Below are 7,939 nucleotides of genomic sequence, written 5' to 3'. Positions count from 1 at the left end.
CTTGATTGTTGTAGGTACTGATGAGGCCAGGGCCGAGGGCGGGGACCAGTGAGCCAGCTTAGGTCGGCAGTAGTGGCACCCGAGGACCTCAGAGCAGCAGTTGTTATTTTTTTCCGCAAACAATTTTATCAGTCGTTGGATATTTTTAAATCGTTGTTGTTGGCAAAACTTTAATTTTCTTCCGCTGCAATATTTTGAAATATTGAACTTGATTCACCAGTGATTTTATGAATGAGGCCATTTAAGTTCTTTTAAAGAGAAAATTTTTAATTTTCCGCAAATTTTCAAGAAAGGAGTTTTAGGCCCTTCACAATGGTGGCCTTGATGATTATGAAGATCGAAGACATGTAAATATTAGAAGCTTATGTAATAGTTGCATTTGCATACCTTGCATTTCCCTGGGATTGGACCTAGGCCCGTCCTTAGCTCAAAGGTACCATTAGTTTTGGAGAGATTCATCATCCTTGTTTTGTTTACTGTTTATAATATATGCATGATATGTTATAAATAATGAGTATGTTCGTTATTATTATGATAATAACAAAGTTACATGAATCCGGCAAACATACGATCAAACATGGCGAGCTTTTAAATAAAATTAATGATGAGACCTTTCAAAATTAAAAACCCTCATTTTGAATAAGATTCAAAATTAATATCAAGCCCGAAAAGGGGAATTATAAATTTGTTTATAATTTCCATGTCTTCCATCGACAATGGGTGCATGATGAACGCTACCCGTGCTCGAGGCTCGGCTCATATTATTGGGGGGCCCTGGGTGCCGGAAAGCTGTGACATCCATTGACATGATGATGTGAACTATGGGAACTCCCATGATTTCGGCTCATATTATTGAGGGAACTCATGGCGACCGTCCATTAAGGTTCAACATCGATGGGTAAGGCTTGACATGTAAAGATGAACGACGTCATATTATTGGGTCCTAATCAAACGTGAGACATAAGTTTACGTAGAGGGTTGCATGGTGATGCAATTGGAAACTACCTTTTAGGAATTGTGATTGGCTGATATTATTCGGGATCATAATTTGCTAATTGGACCTTGAGTACCTACTGAGGAAAAGAGTTTCCCGTTTTCACTAGAGTGTAGTGAAAATATCAAAACAGTGGGAGCGAAAATTTATAAAGTAAAAGTCCATACTTTATATCTTACTAAATATTTTAAAATAGTCATTAACATTTATCTGTTTACTTTTCAGTACAATTTTTGACAATGTCTTCGATTCGCAATCCGCTGTCTGCTATACTCGAAAAACACGTATTAACCGGACCTAATTACCTCACTTGGCTAAGAAACTTGAAAATCGTCTTGAACTCGAAAAAGATTGCATATACACTGATTGAGTCGCCCCCTGTTGAGGCTCCGACTAGCTGAACTCCTGAGGAATTGCAGACTTACAAGGAATGGTGTGACCATGACTTGAAATCCAGGTGTTATATGCAGGCTTATATGAATGATGAGCTGCAGAGGCGTTTTGGGAATGCAAAGAATGCTGCAGACATTCATTTGCATCTCAAGGAGCTCTTTGGTGAGCAGACGCGGCCTCTTAGGCATGCTACCGTCAAGGAGCTGATCACTTTGCGCATGCGAGATGAGGCCTCGGTCCATGAGCATGGCCTGAAGATGATTGGCTCGTGGACAAGCTCGTTGGCATGAATTTGATGTTGCCTTCGGAGCTGACCACCGACATGTTGCTGTTTTCACTGCCTAGCTCAATTGATCCTTTTGTGGTGAATTTCAATATGAACAAGATGGAGCCAACTCTTGAGGAGTTGGTGAACATGCTTGTGACCTTTGAGTCCACCATCAAGAAAGAGAAGCCGGTTCTTATGTGGGTTCTTCATCTGGTACGAAGACCGATCCACGTGGGAAGGGAAAGAAGCGTTCTTTCGAACGTCCCAAGAAGAACGTGCCTTTGAAGAGGCAGACTCCGATTCCCGCTGTGGAAGCCACACCAGTTAAGGCTGAAAAGACTGTTGACATCTGTCATCACTGCAAGAAGCCTGGACATTGGAGGCGTAATTGCAGGGAATATCTTGCCCAGAAGAGTTCTGGAAACGGTATGTTCTATATTGAAGCAAACATTTCAATTAACTCTACTTCTTGGGTATTGGATACCGGCTGTGGCTCACATCTCTGTAATGATTTGCATGTGATGGGAAGAAGTAGGAGGCTCAGGGAAGGTGAGACCTTCTTGAGGATGGGCAATGGAGCAAGAGTTGGTTCCAAGGCCATAATAGATGTTTACTTGCTTTTGAACAATGATTTTAAGTTAATTTTGAGAGATGTTTTGTTTGTACCAGATTTGGTGAAAAACATTATTTCCATTTCTATGCTTGATAAAGATGGATTTTCTTGTTTATTTACCAAAGGTGTTTGCAACATTTACAAAAATGAATGTTTAATTGGTACTGGAGAACTTGAAAACGATCTCTACATCTTAAAATACAAAGATATTCCAATAAACAATGTCCAAGTAATAACAACAACAAACAAGCGAAAACAAGATACTCTAAATTCGGCACAATTATGGCATGCTCGATTAGGACATATTTCCATAAGAATGATGAACAAGCTAGTGGGAGTAGGCATGTTTGATATGTCTGATATTAATGCTCTCACGACTTGTGAATCATGTCTGAAAGGAAAGATGACCAAAATTCCCTTTAAGGGCCATGTGGAGCGAGCCAAAGGGTTATTGGATTTTATGCATACCGATGTGTGCGGTCCGCTTAGCATCACCACTAAGAATGAACATGCCTACTTCATCACCTTTACCGATGACTTTTCGAGGTATGGGTATGTGTATTTGATGAAATACAAGTCTGAAGCCTTTGAAAGGTTCAAATAATTCAGATGTGAAGTAGAGAAGCAGTTGGGACGAAGCATCAAGACACTTCGGTCAGATCGAGGTGGTGAGTACTTGAGTGCCGAGTTCCAAGAGTATCTTAGGGAGAATGGGATTCTCTCGCAGTGGACTCCGCCTGCTACACCGCAGTTGAATGGTGTTTCGGAGCGTCGTAACCGGACCTTGATGGACATGGTTCGGTCCATGATGGGGTTCACGGAGTTGCCGCCATCCTTTTGGGGATATGCGCTTGAGACAGCGGCACTGTTGTTGAACAATGTCCATTCAAAGGCAGTTGATAAGACACCATATGAGATATGGATGGGTAAGCCTCCCAAGTATTCTTATCTTAGAATATGGGGGTGCCCTACTTATGTGAAGCAGGTAGGGGGAGATAAATTGGATAATCGATCCATTTTATGTTACTTTGTGGGATATCCAAGGAATTCAGTTGGATACTACTTCTATAATCCCCAAGAAACAAAGGTGTTTGTTTCTAGGAGTGCAACCTTTTTGGAAAAGAAATTTCTATTGGATAGAAAAGGGGAGATGATAGAACTCGAAGAGGTTCGAGAGACATCCACAATTATAGAACCCACGCCCGAAGAGCCAAGAGAGGAGATACAAGCTCCTAGAAGATCCGAGAGAGTCTCGAGACCACCTATGAGGTATGGTCTGCTTCTTGAAGAGGGCCATGATGAGCCTCACCATGGATATGATCCGAGGACCTTCAAAGAAGCGTTATCTGATGCCGATTCATCCAAATGGCTTGAAGCAATGGAATCTGAGATGAATTACATGCATTCGAACCAAGTGTGGAATCTCGTGGATCCACCTGAGGGAATTGTTCCCATAGGGTGTAAATGGATTTACAAGAGGAAACTTGGGGCGGATGGGAAGGTATTGACCTTCAAAGCGCGATTGGTAGCAAAAGGATATACTCAAAGACAAGGAGTTGACTTTGAGGAAACCTTTTCTCCAGTTGCAATGTTCAAGTCCATAAGGATATTGCTAGCCATAGCTGCATGGTATGACTATGAGATATGGCAGATGGATGTCAAGACAGCCTTTCTTAATGGGGATATTAAGGAAGAGATTTACATGTCTCGACCTGAAGGGTTTACATTTGTCGGAAGTGAGCATATGGTATCCAAACTTCAGAAATCTATTTATGGTCTAAAGCAGGCATCTAGGAGTTGGAACCTTAGATTCGATAGTACAATCAAAGAGTTTGGTTTTACTAAGAATCCTGAGGAACCCTGCGTGTATAAGAAGGTCAGTGGGAGTGCTGTGACATTCCTGGTGCATTATGTTGATGACATTCTACTCATTTGGAATGATGTAGGAATGTTGCAATCAACTAAGATATGGTTAGCGAGTAAGTTCTCGATGCAGGACTTGGGTGAAGCATCTTTTGTATTGGGAATACAGATCTATAGTGATAGATCAAGAAGATTTCTTGGTCTCACCCAGTCCACATACATTGATACCATCGTGAAGAGGTGCTCGATGGATGAGTCCAAGAGAGGACATCTACCAATGTGTCATGGCGTGTCCCTATCCAAGTCTATGTCTCCCAAGACTGATGCAGAGATAGAGGCGATGACACGCATTCCATATGCATCTGCGATTGGTAGCATCATGTATGGGATGATATCTGTAGAACCCGTAATCAGTAGACGTATAAGCCATGCATAATTCTAGATTTTTAAATTTAATTGACTTCATTGCATGATTATTTTAAATGCATTTGTTTGAAGTTAATTATTTCATTATTTCAGTTCAGTAGATTGATTTTTTAGCATTTCAGTATTTTCAGTGAGGCCGGACCGGAGTTGGAGTTTTGAGATAGAATTTAAGTTTTGAGAAATATTTCCAGAAGTTAATTTAGCTAGTAACTAAGTTCATTTAAGTTAGAAAGGAAGGTTTGAAGATTTAATTTAATTATTTGAGGTGATTAAGAAATGAACTCATTTAAGTTATTAAATTAAGGGGTTAGCTCACTAAATTATTTAAAGGATTAGTAAGGCTTTCAAGGATTATTAGTTGACTAGATAATCAACATTTCCCTTTATTTTATCATGCATTTTTCGGCCACCCTTAGTGCTAGAAGATTCATTTTCCAACTCACCAACTTTGACCAATTCTTTGCATGTAATTAGTAGGATAATTCTAGGATTTTTGGGAGCACAATTTAATTAAATAAATGGACATATCCTAGTCTAGAATCAAGCTAAATTTCGGCCACCACCTCCTAGAAGCATCCACCAACTCATTTGATATCAATTCAAAATTCAAATTCAAAGGGGAGTGGACTTGGTCTTGATATGATCCTATTTTTGTGCACCCTTCTCCTCACCTTCATAACCATCACTCCCCCCTCCACCTCCACCGAAAATAAGACCCCTTTTCAGTAGAAAAAACGTGGATAGCAGCTAGGGAGAAAGGGAGAAAAATCGAGAGCCAAGAAAGGTAGAGAAGCAAGCCACTCCGTCTCCTCCGCGCCGTCTCGTCTCTTCTTTTCGTTTTCTTTCGAAACGAAACCAGGCATGTCTAGATTTCTTTCAAACCTCAATCAAGTCATATTATCATTTATTTTTCAGTACATGATCATGTTTTAGCAAGCAAAAACCGAGATACATGTCAAAATATTTTGGAACACACATGCAGAATTTCGGCTCTTCATGGCAAGCTTCACGTTTTTCTGAGTTTTGATGGTTTCAGGTATTGGATCGACTCCAGGCTCCCAAGGCGGCTTGTATACATGTAGTAGGATGCATTAGGACCATGTTGGTCCATTCAAACCAGCCCCATACTTGCTGGAAAACCGAAATGACAGCAAGTTCCCCATAAGTGCAGAAATGTGATTCGAAATTTCAGTTTTGTGTCAAGGGTTGTGGATCTGATCTTGGCTGCCCCAAGGGCCTATAGCCATGGTTGGATCACTTCCCTAGCATGTCTAAGACGTGACTAAGTTGCCCTTTTGGTGGCTTGGTCCATGGCTCATCGGTTTTTAAATAATCAACAAGAACAGCCCCTTTCCCCATTCGGCCCTTCCATTTTTCAGCATATGGTTCGTTTCTTTTGTGGCTTGGTGTGGATCTTGGTTGGCCTATGGCCCTTAGCCACGGTTCATATCATGCTCCTAGATGTCTAGATCGTGCCATGGTCAATCAAATGGCCACTGGAACGACGCAAGACATCGATCATAGCATAAACACTACACACGCATGTACGTTGCTCTCGGTTGGACCCTTCGGTTAAGATTTGGTGTGATGCGGATTGTGGCTGGCCTAGGGCCCTTAGCCATGGTTCAAATCATTCCTTGGGATGTTGGTAAGAGTCTCTGGTCGGTGGTTCACGCCCCTAATGGCCGATAGTCTCGAAACCAATGCAAGTCTTGTAGTGCGCAGCTGCTGTATTTTTTTGACAGCAAGTATGCTGCTGTTCAGAAGCGTCGTTTGAGTTCTTGGTTGGCTTTTAGCCCATGGCCTTGGACTGGACAGTGCCTCATTGAGTTGGGAAGGTCATGTTTTCGACCGTTCGTCATTTGGATCATTTTTGAGGTCGTACGAGAATTTACGGTGCAATGTGCCAAATTGACTCTCGAAAGAGCGTTTCGTGTTTTGGCCTCCATTCCACCTAGATTTCGACCCTATCATTTTAGGAACATTATTTTATGATTTTTCAGCGTATTTTAATCATGACTATATGTCGGTTCAGTGTCGGTTCAGGTTGGCTCGGAGTCATGATTAAATGCGAAGTCATTAGGCGTCATAGTCGCATCTTTTGAACGTAAATTGCATAGTTGGTTAAGTTTAAGCTATTGCATATTTTTCATGGCACAGTTAGGTTGCAGCGAGCCTGGGAACGATCCAATCCACTCCAGTTGGTAAAATTACAGGAATTTTCATTATGCCAGTTAATTATTTTACGTGCATTAAATAGAAAATGATTATTTTTTTTGAGATTTATGCGATATGGCTTGTGGTTCATTCACTATGTGGGAGTGTTATTTTATACGGTCGCCAGTGACCGATCAGTTCAGTATGGTACCACCCGGTCGCCAGTGACCGGCCAGCTCAGATCAGTTTCAGCCTCCCCGGTAGCCAGTTACCGATCAGTTCAGCTTAGTGCAGTGGCCACAGGCGTAAAACATAATCTCAACAGAAAATTTTACCAGATATTTCAGTACAGGCTCCAAGGAGCAAATATTTTTACAGTGATTTTCCAGTTCAGTTATGCACGTATTATAATTGCTCAGTACAGATTATTTTCAGTATGCCTCAGGACAGGATATTTTATCACATGCATATTTTAAATTCAGATTTTTACTCGTTACCTGCGATTTATGCATGCTGAGTCTTTAGGCTCACTAGACTTGATTGTTGTAGGTACTGATGAGGCCAGGGCCGAGGGCGGGGACCAGTGAGCCAGCTTGGGTCAGGCAGTAGTGGCACCCGAGGACCTCAGAGCAGCAGTTGTTATTTTCTTCGCAAACAATTTTTATTAGTTGTTGGATATTTTTAAATCGTTGTTGTTGGCAAAACTTTGATTTTCTTCCGCTGCAATATTTTGAAATATTGGACTTGATTCACCAGTGATTTTATGAATGAGGCCATTTAAGTTCTTTTAAAAAGAAAATTTTTAATTTTTCCGCAAATTTTCAAGAAAGGAGTTTTAGGTCCTTCACAGTTGGTATCAGAGCGGTGGTTCTGTATAGGGTTTCACTACTACTGACCGCGAGAAGCTCACGAAGCCACGCCTTTGGTCTGTAAGTTTTTCAGTTCAGCATTTTGTTCAGCATTTCAGTTATAGCATGAATTATTTTGTCAGCATGCTTCCAGATTTTCAGTATTTCAGAGTTCATTTAAAATAAAGTATGGAATTATGCATGTTAGTTACGTATGGGTTATGTTGGAACAGTATGCCCCCTAGACGCATTTTAGAGCGCAACAGAGAGGTGGAGCCTCGCCGAGAGGACAGAGAGGAGCATAGACCGGAGGGAGACCTACCACCTCCTCCACCGCCCCCACCGGACATGAGTGCCCAGATGTTAGCTGGGATGGC

The sequence above is a fragment of the Primulina tabacum genome, chromosome 2 (assembly GCF_025594145.1).
Source record: "Primulina tabacum isolate GXHZ01 chromosome 2, ASM2559414v2, whole genome shotgun sequence".
Lineage (NCBI taxonomy): Eukaryota > Viridiplantae > Streptophyta > Magnoliopsida > Lamiales > Gesneriaceae > Primulina > Primulina tabacum.
The sequence above is the reverse complement of the archived record's forward strand: the minus strand, read 5'-3'. Positions refer to the sequence as shown.